We start from the raw sequence: 15383 nt of genomic DNA, 5'->3' as shown, positions 1-15383 counted from the left end.
TCTGTAAATCAGATCACATGGTCTGTGTAATGTCACCTAAGGAAAGAAGTGAGAGTTCCACAATATGTATGTAAGGGGATTGGAGCAGGCAGAGTTGATAGTGGCAGCTTCACTCATTCATTGAATTTCTGGAATATTATAATATGCTACAGTTTACATGTGCCTTTTTAAGTTGATAACAAAGATGGCTAATATGGAAATAAGTTTTGCATGACTTTCCATGAATAATTAATATATGGTTTCCCTTTTGAATGGGTGGAAGAAGGATGCAAGGGAGGAAGAGAAATTGGAATTCAAAATTTAAAAAAAATGTTCAAAATAAATAAATAAATAAATGGGATTCCTTTTTAAAAATTACTGTGCAAATCATGTGATCTAGGTTCAACTAATCAAATCATCAGAAAATGGATGAATGCTTTTGAAAGACTCCTGCAAATAAAATATGTTGAAGATAATACCAATAACATGAATATAAGTGAGCAAGAAGAAAATGTTAGAGCTGACATTTCTATTATGCTTTGTATTTGATTTGAGGTAAGAAGTATAATGAAATAATTCTATATGATAATAATTTAACCCCAAATGTTAAAAATGATCAAGAAATTGATCTAGAATATGGAGCCCCTGTTGTTAATGATGGAACTTGTCTAGCCTGATCTTGTGGCTATAGAAAGAGAGTTACACTTGAAGTCAGAAAGGCTTGGGTTGAAATCTCACCTCCAAAATGTCAGAACCTTCCTTTTGAGTTTAGATGGCTAAGTTCATTTGAATCAAGACTGAACCTGGAGTTAAACACAGTGAAAGCAAATGTTAACTCTTGTTCTACCTTGCTCTGGATTCAAATGGGTTGTGATTTAAATCAGACTTGGACTTGGGATTAAAACAGGACATGTTTCATGATTATTACTTTGAAAGTTGGGATTTCTAAAGTCACTCATGTTGAGATACTCAGTCACCCATTATAATGACAACACCAAGACAAAAGGCAGATTTAAATTAGTAAAACTTTTCATTTGGATGGAAACAAAAAGTAAAGCAACATGTAAACAATCACACACATGTTACCAAAGGAATACTCCATTTCTCCCCATTTAAATATTGTCATCCCTATACTCATGTCTCTAGCATTTAGTAGTGTTTGAAGTTCAATACTTAAAGCCTTGTTGGGATTCTTCAGGCTTAGGATTGTAGTTGCCACCAATTTTCCTGTCACACATCTCCATGCAGTTCCTGGCTTTGTTGATCTTATGAACTGCTCCATTCCCTGATTGTGGTCATTACCATTCCTTCCTGCATCACTTTTTATATTCATGCTCACAAACCCAAAGCATGGGTTGCCATGTTTCCTATTCCTCCAGCAATTGTTTCCTTGTGATGCAATCCCATTGTGCTGTAGGCATTCAAACTCATGGGAAATGGGGGCCTAGGAGCTTTTTCAAATGAGCCATCATGCTCTGAGACCAGGCATTCTGGTAAATGCAATTCTTAATTGGATATGCCTGTTACACAGACAATGAAGGCAAAGGAACAATCAAGAGTTGGAATACAACTACCAGACTGAGGTCACATATTTCCTAAATTGAGCTGAAAGGTTCTTCAGAGGCCATCTAGACTAACATATTACCTGCCCAGGAATCAATCAATACCCTCTATACTATTGCTGTCAAATGTTTTGATGGCCTCTCCTTGAAGCACCTCTAGTGGGAGTAGCATCATTTTCCAAAGGAGGGAGGGCACTTGACAGAATTAGAATTCTTAGGAAATTGACTCATGTTAACTCTTAATCTTCTACCAATTGCCTCTAGTTTTGCCTTTTGGAGACAAGCAGATCAAACCTGATTCCTCCTCCACAATCTTTGAATATTGATATCATATGCCCCCAAAAATCTGTCCTCAAGAAGCTGCCTCTTAAAAACAATAGGTATGCTAACATCCTGAGTTCCTTCAACCAGTCAGAAACACAGAGATCAGGATCTGGAGTAAAGGAAAAATAGCAAATGGTAACAACCATGAGCTATGAATTCACCAAATTCAAATCAGGCATAAAGATAAAGATTATGTCACATATTAGCTTCAGAATCTGATAGTGGCTAGAGTTAAAGAGCTAAAGAGGCGAATAAGCAGCAGAAAATGTACTAAATCTAATAATATCTTCTCTGCCACTTGAGTCTAGTGAGAAGCACCAAAGATGGAGTTTTAAAAGACTATTTAAATCCCACCTCTGCTAATTAATTATGTGAATTTTCAAAGTTCACATCAGCTCCTTGGGCCTCAGTTTGTTTAACTGTAAAATGAGAGAACTGACCTTTATGGCTTCTGCTGCTACTAAATTCTCTGATCATTTGCATTTTCATTTAATTCCTGCTTTCCCACATTACCAGGTTCCCCCAAAGCTATATAAGCCCTCTTGACTTTCTGACCAAATTTAGCCCCACTTTTGAGTCTTCTCAGTAAGGTGCTTCTCTGTAGACCCAAAAGATAGTGGGTAGGAGTGGAAATAGACTCACTCATTCATCCTTTTAGCCAAGTCCCCTCAGTGGTGGTATTTTGAGTCATTTTGTTCATAGGTTCCCTGGACCCTTTCTCCTTTCTGGAAAGAACTCTACATAAGAGAGAGAAAGGGACCTGCCACACCATCAGGAGTAAGCTCCCTATGATGTGTTGTCTCTGACTGTAGCTGTTATTGAGAGGGAGTACTCTAGGTAAAGGTAACAAAAACAAAGCAAGGCTATTCAGGAAAACAATTTAAATTCTTTTACTTCCAAATGGAGGAAGGGAACATGGAATTGGGGGAGGGGGTAGAAAATAAATGTCCATGAACATGAAATTCCCGTAGAATGTATAGGAAAAACTATAATCTTTCTAGGTCTGTTAAATTCTCTACTTACTATACAACCCTTTAGTACAATTCATGGGTGAGACAGTCTGCATTTATGCAATTTAGCTTAAGCCCTCAAAAGGAGACTTGCATTCTGTATTTGCCACATAGCCAGATTCTGTTAGGCAGTGACAGGCTCTACTTCCCTATGGTCAGTTTCAGTATTTGTTTCTCTTTTAGAAATAAGTTTTATAGGGGCAGCTAGATGGTGCAGTGGATTCAGGAGGACCTGAGTTCACATCTGGCCTCGGACACTTGACGCTTACTAGCTCTGTGACCCTGGGTAAGTCACTTAACCCTAATTGCCTCATAAAAAACAAACCGGAAAAAAAAAAAGAAGTAAGTTTTATAGAAAGGGCATATTGACTATGGCAGTGGAGATATTAGCCTTCATAGGCTAATGCTAAAAACATTTAGTCATCCCCAAATAGAAGCCATCAAATGGGAATCAATTACCTTCACATGGCTATTAAAGATACAATTTCTGCTCCTGTTCTTTATAAATTCAGTGGATATAAAACAATGTATGGCTCATAGTAGATTCTTAGCAAATTTATTGGTTATTGATTGAGAAAACAGCCCTGAAGGAATGTAACCCAGTTTTAAGCATATTTAAATATGTTCATTTAAATAAGCATAAGGGCATTTCTACACTGATGACTTTGCAAACCCTTGGCAATTCTATAAAGTGTATTACGTCTTATGAATATGGGATTGTACTATTTTTTTTTTTTAGTGAGGCAATTGGGGTTAAGTGACTTGCCCAGGGTCACACAGCTAGTAAGTGTTAAGTGTCTGATGCTGGATTTGAACTCAGGTCCTCCTGAATCCAGGGCTAGTGCTCTATCCATTGCGCCATCTAGCTGCCCCCTGTACTGTTTTTAATGCATAAACATACTATGTATCCAATTGAGAATGGTCATAAAGGAAATGTATTTTGAGTGAATAAAGTTTTAAAAGCAAATTCAAGATATTTTTTAATGTTTATTATCCTTTTCTAAAAAATATAGTCTTCATTTCCCAATACATTCCTTCTTTTTTCACAATACAGAGAGCCATCCCTCATAAGAAAGAATTAATGAGAAAGAGAAACAAAAAAGACAATTAAGCAAAAAAAACCCCAAATATTAATGAAACACAAAAGTATATGGATATTCTAATCCATATTCTCCTCCCTCTTCAAAGAAAAAAAAGGATGTGCATTATTATATCTTTTTATTATATATGTTTAGACAATATATAAAAGATTCAGGTCCAGTTTTGTGTGATTAAGATTCTTTCCATTTCCATTGTAGCAATTATGCATATTTGCCTGCTTCTTAATTCATTTGTCATACATTTATATGTCTTTGCAGACTTCTCTATAATCTTCATATTCATAGCTTCTTAGAGTATAATAACATTCCACCATGTTCATCTACCATGGGCACTCTTCTCCCTGTATACTTCTTCATTTGGGGATCCCATCAGTTCCCATGGATTAATTACCATCTCCATGGTAATGTCTCTCACATATACCTTTCTTGCCCAAATCTCTCTGCTTCCAGGATCAAACACATAATGTGCTGCTATGTTATGTTGCCCAGTGCAATGGGAACAATAAAACAGACTTAGGCTTAGTTCATGGAATCACTGTTTATTAACCAATAGCAGGCAATTATCTGTTTAGCAATATAAATATTAACCCTTCTAGGAACAAACAACCTAATTCCTAAATGTTCCAATAAGCATGTCTTCTCCTAATGTTCATGACAAGCTTCCCTCTCTAGCTTAGAGGCTGTATGTGTCTTTCTACAAGATGGAATTCTGTTAAGTCAATCATCACTACTGTTGAGTGAACATGAGATGCTTGAATCTCTGAGCATAAATGCAGGGAATGCAGCAGTCCATCAGTCAATAAACATTTATTAAGCACCTACTATGTTCCAGGCACTAGGCTAAATTCTAGAAATACAAAAATTATACAGTTATTATAGTATAGAGATTATAGGAGCCCGAACTGGGTGGGGGGGGGCGGAGGGTGACTGAGTGAAGAGTTTGGGATTCCAAAAGACATCAAAGTATAATGGATAGAACACTGAACTAGATGTCTTTTAGACCTGAGTTCAAATATTAACTCAAATATTTCCTAGCTGAGGTATTCTAACAAGTCACTTAACCTCCCTGGGCCTAAGTTTACTCACTTGTAAAATGGGGATAAAAGTAGCATCTATCTTATGGTGTTGTTGTGATAATGCATTCAATGTCCTTTGTAGATCTTAAGGATGTCAGTTATTTTTTTCCCCTAAAAGTATTTTATTATTTTCCAGTTACATGTAGAGATAATTTTCAGCATTTGTTTATATAAGATTTCCAATTTCAAAATTTTCTCCCTACCCTAGACAGCAGGCAATCTGATATATGTGTGTGTGTGTATGTATATGTGTATTTATACACACACATATATACATATATACACATATACATAACAAGATTAAACATGTTTATGCATCAGTCATGCTATAAGAGAAGAATCAGAGCAATAAGGAAAAACCTCAAAATAGAAAAACAACAGCACCAAAAAAAAAAGAAAGAAAGGAATACTATGGTTCAATCAGCATCCATATTCCACAGTTCTTTTTTTTTTTTCTGGATTTGGAGAGCCTTTTTCCATCATGAGTCCCCTGGAAGTTTCTTGTACCATTGTACTGGTGAGAAGAATCCAGTCTATCACAGTTGATCAACACATAATGTTGATGATACTGTGTATAATGTTCTTCTGGTTCTGTTCATCTCACTCATCATCAGCTCATGCAAGTCCTTCCAGGTTTCTCTGAACTCCATCTGCTCATCGATTCTTACAGCACAATAGAATTCCATTACATTCATATACCACAACTTGTTCAGCCATTCCCCAACTGATGGGCAACCCCTCAATTTCTAATTCCTTGCCACCTCAAAAAGAGCAGCTATAAATATTTTTGAATATGTGAGTCCTTTTGCCCTTTCTGTGATCTCCTTGGGAAAAAGACCCAATGGTGCTATTGCTAGGTTAAAGGGCATGCACAGCTTTATCGCCCTTTGGGCATAATTCCAAATTGCTCTCCAGAATGGTTAAATTAGTTCACAGCTCCACCAACAATGCATTAGTGTTCCAATTTTTCAATAGCTTCTCCAACATTTATTATTTTCTATTTTTGTCATTTTAGCCAATCTGATAGGTGTCAGGTAGTACCTCAGAGTTGTTTTAATTTGCATCTCTCTAATCAATAGTGATTTAGGGCATTTTTTCATGTGGGAATAGTTAGCTTTGATTTCTTCATCAGAAAACTGCCTGTTCATATCCTTTGACCGTTTCTCAATTGGGGAATGACTTGGATTCTTATAAATTTGATTTAGTTCCCAATATATTTTAGAGATGAGGCCTTTATCAGAAGTACTGGCCATAAAAATTGTTTCCCAGCTTTCTGCCTCCCTTCTAGTATTGTATTCACCTCTTTCACTTCTTATTTATTTTTCGATTAGATTTATCTGATTCTGAGAGGGGGAGATTCAGATCCCCCACTAGTATAGTATTACTGTCTAATTCATCTTGTAACTCATTTAACTTCTACTCTAAGAATTTGGATGCTCTACCACTTGGTGCATACATGCTTAATATTGATATTACATCATTATCTATAGTACCTTTTAGCAAGGTATAGTTTCCTTCCTTATCTCTTTTAATGAGATCTATTTTTGCCTTTGCTTTGTCTGAGATAAGGATTGCTACCCCTGCCTTTTTGACTATAGCTGATGCAAAATATATTCTGCTCCAGCCTTTTACCTTTACTCTGTGTGTATCTCTCTGCTTCAATGTGTTTCTTGTAAAGAGCATATTGTAGAATTGTGGTTTTTGATCCAATCTGCAATTTGCTTCCATTTTATGGGAGAGTTCATCCCATTGACAGTCACAGTTATTATTACTGTCTATTCCCCTCCATTCTATTTACCTCTTTGTACTTCCCCCCCTTCTTCCACCCTATTCCACTTCACCAATGTTTTGCTTCTTACCCCTGCTCCCCCAATCTGCCCTCCCTTTTTATCACCCCCTCCCTTTTCTTTATCCTTTTCTCCCTTGCTTTTGCCCTCCCTTCAATCAGTCCCCCATTCCCCTTCCCCTTTTTTTAGAATGAGCTTAGTTTCTTTATCCAAAAAACATATATGTTATTCCCTCTTTGAATCAAATCTAATGGGTTCACCCCTCCCTTCTTTCCTTCTATTGTAATAGGTTTTATTTTCACCTCTTCATATGATGTAATTCACCCCATTCCACCTCCCCTTTCCTCTTCTCCTCATAGACTCCCTTTTTAACCCCTTAATTTTCTTCATATCATCACATCAAAGACAATTTATATTTATACCCTCTGTGTATAATCTTTTTGTTTGCTCAAATAGATATACAGTTCTCAAGAGATATAAGTATTATCTTCCTGTGTAAGCAGTTTAACCTAAATGAGTAATATTATTCCCCCGTAACCTTTTTAGACATATCTTGGGTCTTGTATGGGGATTTTTTTGGGGTCTTTTTAAAATTTAAATAAAAGTATTTTATTATTTTCCAGTTACATGTATAAATAGTTTTCAAGATTTGTTTATATAAGATTTCAAATTTCAAATCCCCCCCTCTCCCTTCCCCCCCTCCCCTAGACAGAAGGCAATCTGATATAGGTTAAATATACATAATAACATTAAACATATTTCTGCATTAGTCATGTTATATGAGAAGGATCAGAGCATAAAGGAAAAACCTGAAATCAGAAAATCAACAGCATCAAAAACAAAAGAAATAGTATGGTCCAATCAGTATCCATATCCCACAGTTCCTTTCCCTCCCCTCCCCCCAGATTTGGAGAGCCTTTATTATCAACTCTATTATTTAATATTGTACTAGAAATGTTAGCCTTAGCAATCAGAGAAGAAAAAGGAATTATAGGAATTAGTTTTGTTTCCTCCTTGCCTATTCTATCACTCTTTGCAGATGATATCATGGTATAGATAGAGAATCCTAGAGAATCAACTCAAAAATTACTGGAAACAATTAACTACTTTAGCAAAGTAGCAGGATATAAAATAAATCCACATAAATCATCAGCATTTCTATACGTGACCAACACAGTCCAGCAGCAAGAGATAGAAAGAGAAATTCCATTTAAAGTAACGGTAGATAATATAAAATACTTGGGAGTCTACTTGCCGAGACAAACCCAGGAACTCTATGAACACAAATACCAAACACTTTTCAAACAAATCATATCAGATCTAAAAAATTGGAAAGATATCAATTGCTCATGGATAGGCTGAGCTAATATATTAAAAATGACAATTCTACCTAGATTAATGTGCTTATTCAGTGCCATACCAATCAGACTACCTAAAAATTATTTTATAGAACTAGAAAAAATAATAACAAAATTCATCTGGAAAAACAAAGAGTCTTGTATGTTAAGATTGAATTTTCTATTCAGTTCTGGTCTTTTCATCAGGAAACCTTGAAAGAACCCAATGTCATTGAGTGTCCATCTTTTTCCCTGAAAGAGAATGCACATTTTTGCTGGGTAATAGATTCTTGGCTGCAATCCAAGCTCCTTTGCCTTCCAGAATATCATATTCCAAGCTCTGGGATCCTTTAATGTTGAAGCTGCCAGGTACTGTACAGTCCTGACTGTGGCTCCATGACATTTAAATTGCTTCTTTCTGGCAGCTTGGAGTATTTTCTCCTTCACCTGATAATTCTGGAATTTGACTACAATATTCCTTGGAGTTTTCCTTTTGGGGTCTCTTTCAGGAGGTGATTAGTGGATTCTTTCAATGACAATTTTATCTTCTGATTCTATAATATCAGGGCAGTTCTCCTTAATAATTTCCTGGAATATATTTTCTAGACTCTTTTTCTGATCATGGCTTTCAGACAGTCCAATAATTTTAAAATTATCTCTCCTTGATTTGTTTTCCAGGTCAGTTGTCTTTCCAATGAGGTATTTCACATTTTCTTCTATTTTTTCATTTTTTTGACTCTATTTGACTGATTCTTGGTGTCTCATGGAGATATTACCTTCCAACTGCCCAATTTTAATTTTTAAGGCATTATTTTCTTCAGTGAGATAATGCACCTTTTTTTCCATTTGGCCAGATGACTTTTTTTAAGGAATTGTTCTCTTCAGTCAATCTTTGTGCTTCCTTTTCCAAGCTGCTGATTCCTTTTTCATAATTTTCTTGTTTTGCTTACATTTCTCTCCCCATTTTTTCTTCTACCTCTCTCAGTTGACTTTGGAAATCCTTTTTGAGCTCTCTTCCCATTTTTTCTTCTACCTTTCTAAATTGTCTTTTGAAATCCTTTTTGAGCTCTTCCAGGAAGGCTTTTTGTTCTTGAGACCAACTCATCTTCCCTCTTGAAGCTTCACATGTAGGCAATTTGAGAGTATTGTCTTCGTCTGAGTTTGTGTTTGCCTCTTCCCTGTTGATACAGAAGCTGTCAATGGTGAGAGCTCTTTTTTTGCTTCTTACTCATACTGCAGCTTATTTATTTATTTATTTATTTATTTATTTACATTGAGGTTCTGATCTGGGGGCACCAGGGTCCCTATTTCAAGCCTCTTGTGCTGGGACACGGGGACTGTGTCACTGGCTTTTTACTCTGAGGCCTCTACGGCTTGTGGATTTTTCCCTGCCCTGGACTTCCTGTCAGAGTGTACTGGGATCAGTAGGCCTGGTCGCGCCTGACCTTTGTGTGGCCCTCCGGCTGACAACCTGCCCTCTCGGCTGGTGCAGGTGTGTTCACCACTGTCCTTCTGCACCACCAGATTTTTGAGCCAGGATCCAGGGGCCTCAGTTGCTCGGCTGTGGCACACAGCTTCTTGCTGACTTTCCCGACCCTCTTGGTGCTAGTTGGGGGCAGCTAGGTGGCACAGTGGATAAAGCACCGGCCCTGGATTCAGGAGTACCTGAGTTCAAATCCGGTCTCAGACACTTGACACTTACTAGCTATGTGACCCTGGGCAAGTCACTTAACCCCCATTGCCCTGCAAAAAAAAAAAAAGAAAGAAAAAAATTATCTCTGGTTGGAAGACTGTGTCTCTTTGTTTCTTTGCAGGTTCTGTAGTTTCAGACTCCATCTAGAGGCTTATTTTAATGTTCTTTTTGAGGGAACAGAAGGAGAGCTTAAGCGATTTGATGGCTACTTGCTGCCATATTGGCTCTGCCCCCAGGATATCAGTTATGAAGAAGACTATTAATAACTATTTAAGAACAATGCTTTTTTTTGTGGGGCAATGAGGGTTAAGTAACATGCCTAGGTTCACACAGCTAGTAAGTATTAAGCATCTGAGGTCGGATTTGAACTCAGGTCCTCCTGAATTCAGGGCCAGTGCTTTATCCACTGTGCCACCTAGCTTCCCCTTAAGAACAATGCTTTTAATAGATGTCACCATACCAAATATTCATAATCTTTTTCTACAATGAAATTAAAAGCTTTCAAAATATTAAGTCATAGCAGAAGAAATTCAATTTATGTAGTATGGGTAAAGAACAAGCCCCAAAACCTGAAATAATTTAAAAAACAATTTTATTAGGTCATTATTGCAAAGGAGAAGGCCAAAAAAATGGTGTAGCTCTATTTCTGGTCTCTGGGGAGTAACATTATAGAGAGTGGAAAACAAGTGCACCCAAGGACTTAATAATTGAATGACCTTAATGAAAGAAGTTTGGCTATTTCTAGAAAAGGGAAATTTCCAGGCATGGTTGCTTGGGTTATGTATCAGCATATAAGTATAAACATTCAACATAGTTTGTGGAAGTTTTGGGTGGTTCCACAGTAATACCTGGGTGAATGTACCATGGGTGAACTCAGACTTTCCTCATGGTGCTCTCTGTAGTGGTCTCTGGCTTACTTGGAGTAGTTCTGAGGTCAGCCTGACCTCTATGGTAAGGTTTGGATTAATAAGTTTCTACCACATAAAGCAAGGTTAAAATAACATTAATAATAAAGTACTTTACCCACAGTGGGGATAGGACAATCCCCATCATCCCTGTTGTCTGGTTTGTTACACAACTTCTCCAGAAAGTGTTCTCAGTGATACTTGAGAAGCTGACAAGAATCCCCAGTGTTTTTCTGTTCAAAATCTGAGAGAGAGACAGATACAGAGACTGACAGAGATAATAGAGAGAATAAGAAGATAAAAATAAGTTCAAATTTAATTTGACACTTAAGAAAGCTTTGCTCCTCCCTCCTCTTTTCCTGTGTCTCTCTCACTAACTCCCTTTCTCTGTCACTTTCTTCAACTCTCTGTTTCTTTTCTTGCCTCTCAGCAACACTGTCTCTTCTATGTCTCTTTATTTTTCTGTCTCTGTCTCTTTGTTTCAGTCTTCCTGTCAGTCAGAGTTGATAAACATTCATTAAGTGCTTACCATGTGTTAGGCACTGTGCTGAGTGCTGAGGTTACAAAGAAAGGAATAAGAAAAGAGAGCACAATTTAATGAAGGAAGATAATACAGATAAAAGGATGGTGATGTTGAACTCCTGCAACCAGAGTAGGAAATGATCTGAGTAGACTTGAATTCTATAGTTGATTTCATCTGGTAAGTTGATGAGTTTCGGGAAATCATGATATGAGGTAAAAGGTACCCTGGGTGCCCTCCTTAATTGGTGGGGGATATTAGGGGAGCTATTTAAGGTCTACTCTCTATCCTTTCCATTTCGAGGATGGGATGGGAGTGTAGAATTGGTAAAGAAGAAAGAGTTGGTGCTGAGGCACAGCCTTTCTTTCTTTCATCAGCTGGTGGCACAGTGGATAGAATGTTGGACCTGGAATCAGGAAGATCTGAATTCAAATGTGGCCACAGATGGTTACTAGCTGTGAGATGCTGGCAAGTTCCTCAACCTGTTTGCTTCTTTTCCTCAACTGTAAATTGGGGACAATAGTCTTTACATCACAGGATTATTGTGAAGATCAAATAAGATATTTATAAACCATTTAGCACAGTGCCTTGCACATAGTAGATGCTCCTTAAATCTTTATTCTCTTCATTTCTCTTTTCTTTTGCTTCTTTTTCTTCTTGGCTGTCTACATTTGTATTTTTGTGTCATCTTGTCACTGTTGCTCTATGTTGCTTTTTCTTTCTCTCTCCCCATCCCACCTCTATCTTTCTCTCACTTAATCAATTCATTTTCCCCATTCTATCTAGAAAAACTAATACTCATGTCAGTTTTTTTTCTTTTCACTTTAAGGACTATAGTCATGCATCAAATAGTGTTCTGTATTCCTGAAATAGTTATTGGGGCTTCCTAGGAGCTTCTCCTGCTTGCTAGGAAGGACCTTAATATGAAGTGACCTAAAACTCCTTCAGTTCTAGGAGTAATTCTAATCACAATAACAAAATTTGAAAATGGACCATCAGGAGAGATAGAGGTGTATTGAGGTTAGTCTGTCAGACCGAAATTCAAGAATTTGGCTCTCCTCTCAGCAGGTCTATTCATCCTTGAATTACTTTTGTTTCACTTGTAAAAGGCAATGATTGTCCAACTAGCCACTTCTTAAGACACTCTGGTAGAAAGCATTAGGTGCTCCTTTCAATTTCCTAGGGAAAAAGTGGTGTGTGAAGAAAAGTTCTGGTTGTTTTAAAAAGAATTCCTTCTACCTAAGGAAAACAGGCAAGTGTATTCTGTTTGGGGGCCAGGGGTTGTCATTTAAGCAGCCGGCAAGCAAAGAAAAGGCAATGGAAGGAAGCTAGTCCTTGAAAAAGGAATAGATTGGCAAAAATGAATGGACCAAATTAGCTGAATGTGTTTGATATTAGGGGTGGAATTACATCTTCCACTAGCTCAACAGATTTTCTTATGTGATGAGCAGTGTCTCAGAGATGGGGATTGGGAATGGACCTATGATTTAATCAGTACAGGAGGCAACTTTCTCTATCCAGTTAGGCATCTTTTCTGTTAGTCAGCAAAGATTTATTAAGCCCTTACTATATGGAAGACCCTGTCCTATGCACAAGAGATACAAATTTGAGCAAAAAGAAAGACAGTCCCTGCCCTCAAGCATCTTATGTTTTAATAGAAAAAGATGACATAAAATTGAATTGAAATGGAAGTAAAGGAGGGAAAGTGTCCTGGGATATGGTCAAAATCAGAGAAGGAAGAAGAAATGGAACTACTGGTACTGAGGGAATTTCCTGGGTGAGAAAGTGACTGGGATGTGTTGACCTCTTATATTCTTTGTGTGTGTGTGTGTGTGTGTGTGTGGCAATTAGGGTTAAGTGACTTGCCCAGAGTCACACAGCTAGTAAGTGTCAAGCATCTGAGGTTGGATTTGAACTCAGGTCCTCCTGAATCCAGGGCCGGTGCTTTATCCACTCCTCCACCTAGCTGCCCCCGACCTTTTATATTCTTACAGAATCGGTAGCTCAATGAGAGGTTAAATGACTTGCCCATGGTCACAGTGCCAGTATACCATGGGAGGCCTTGGACCAAGGTCTTTTCATTAATAAATCCTATTCTCTTTCCACTAAGTTTCTGTGTCTCTTCCAATTCCTCTTGGTACTCATTTGTGTGAAGAGCAATGTGTTTCTTTGTTTTACACTAAAGCTAAGTTGTGTTAAAAACAAAATAAACAAAAAAAAGTATCCCTGAATTCCGTAGTTGGTAGAGAACTTCAGTGACAAATTAATCCTACTCATTCATGAAAGGAATCCCCCTCACAACATACTGGACAAATGGTTATCTAATATATACTTGAGGAACTCAAATAAAGGGGAATCCACCATATCCTTGAGGTAGCTCATTTCATTTTTGGACAGCTCTACTTATTAGGAAGTTTTTCCTAACATTGAACCTACATTTTCACTATGCATCTTTCCTTTCTGTATAATGATGTGCTCTAGAATTTTCCCAGGAATCAGTCAAACCCAATGGTTTATAGATTTGTTTCTCTTCCTTTTTTTTGAAAATCTGTATATTTTCCCTTTTCCAGTCTCCAGAGCCATGGTCTAGTCAAATGTTTTATCCCATCATGTCTTCATGATATTTTGGATATCTTATTTGCCTTTTTTTCTTAGGACTTCTAGTTCCTTTTTCTCTATTGACTGATTTTGGGTCTTTTTTGTGGTTTTTCAATTCTTTTTCAATAATGTCCATCTCTTTGTGACCCCATTTAGGGTTTTCTTCGCAGAGATACTGGAATTGATGACATAAAATTATTTGCTATTTCCTTCTCCCCCTCATTTTACAGAAGAGGAAATCAATGAAAACAGGGTGAAGTACCTTGCCTAGAGTCACAGAGCTAGCAAGTATCTGAAGCCGGATTTGAACTCAGGAAGATGAGGCTTCCTGATTACAAGTCCAGCACTCTATCCACTGCATCACCTGGAATGTAAATATTTGAAGTCACAGATATAGTCTAGATGCCTCAGCTGTTCTTCCTCTTCTGCAGCTATCTCTATGGAGTCTATGTTAGGGTAGGCACACATATGTGTGTGTGTACATAATATATATATATGTATAGATATAATGTGAATATATATTATATATACTGTATATATATCTATATGTATGTATAAACATATGTATGCCTATAGGCATATGTGTATGCACACACACACACATACACACACACATACTCTGTCTCTTGTCATGAATCTGTCTTCCTTATATTTTGAACTGTGGTCCAGAAACTAAAATCATAGTCTCAGAATTCACCTCCCAAATTAGCTGTTCACTTCCTAAATTATATTTTATTTTGCATCCCTTTCTTTCAATGGGCAACAGTGAGAGACACATAACCAAGGCTTTTAGAGTGTTGAATTTCTTGCACAAGACTTCATAATTATTTGGAATACTTTTTTTGGGGGGGCAGGGCAATGAGGATTAAGTGAGTTGCCCCGGGTCACACAACTAGTGTCAAGTGTCTGAGGCTGGATTTGAACACAGGTCCTCCTGAATCCAAGGTCAGTGCTTTATCCACTGCACCACCTAGTTGCCCCTGCAATACTTTTTAAAGTTCCTTTTGGAATTCTCATTTGCACTGGGTATTTACCATCCATTCTGATATATCTGGAGTAGTTTTCTTTTATGTATTACTTATGTGCCTCTAGAACACCCAAACCTCTCTTTTGTAGTTAATGGAAATAACAAAGGTAGGAATAAGAAAACAAGGATTCTGTTCTTTTAAATATGAAAGTCCTTATTAAAGCATCATTGACGAGATACAGCTCTACAGCAGAAGAATCTCATTGGGATGTTGGTTTCCAATGTATATGTCATCAGTTCATTGATCAAAAGCCCTGAAATCTACAAGTCCTGGCCTCTACTTGAATATGGATTTTTTTTGCACTTTTAAATATGAAATGCTTACTTAACAAAGAGGTGAGACCATTTAATTAGAAAAAAAAAGCAGAAATAATGATAACATTTAACTCAATAGAAGGCAAAGGCAGGCCTAATCTCCATATTTGCTAAAAAGAAGGCAAAAGCAGAAATAATCATGACATTTTC

Source organism: Dromiciops gliroides, chromosome 1, assembly GCF_019393635.1.
Source record: "Dromiciops gliroides isolate mDroGli1 chromosome 1, mDroGli1.pri, whole genome shotgun sequence".
Taxonomy (NCBI): domain Eukaryota; kingdom Metazoa; phylum Chordata; class Mammalia; order Microbiotheria; family Microbiotheriidae; genus Dromiciops; species Dromiciops gliroides.
Note: the sequence above shows the minus strand (reverse complement) of the source record.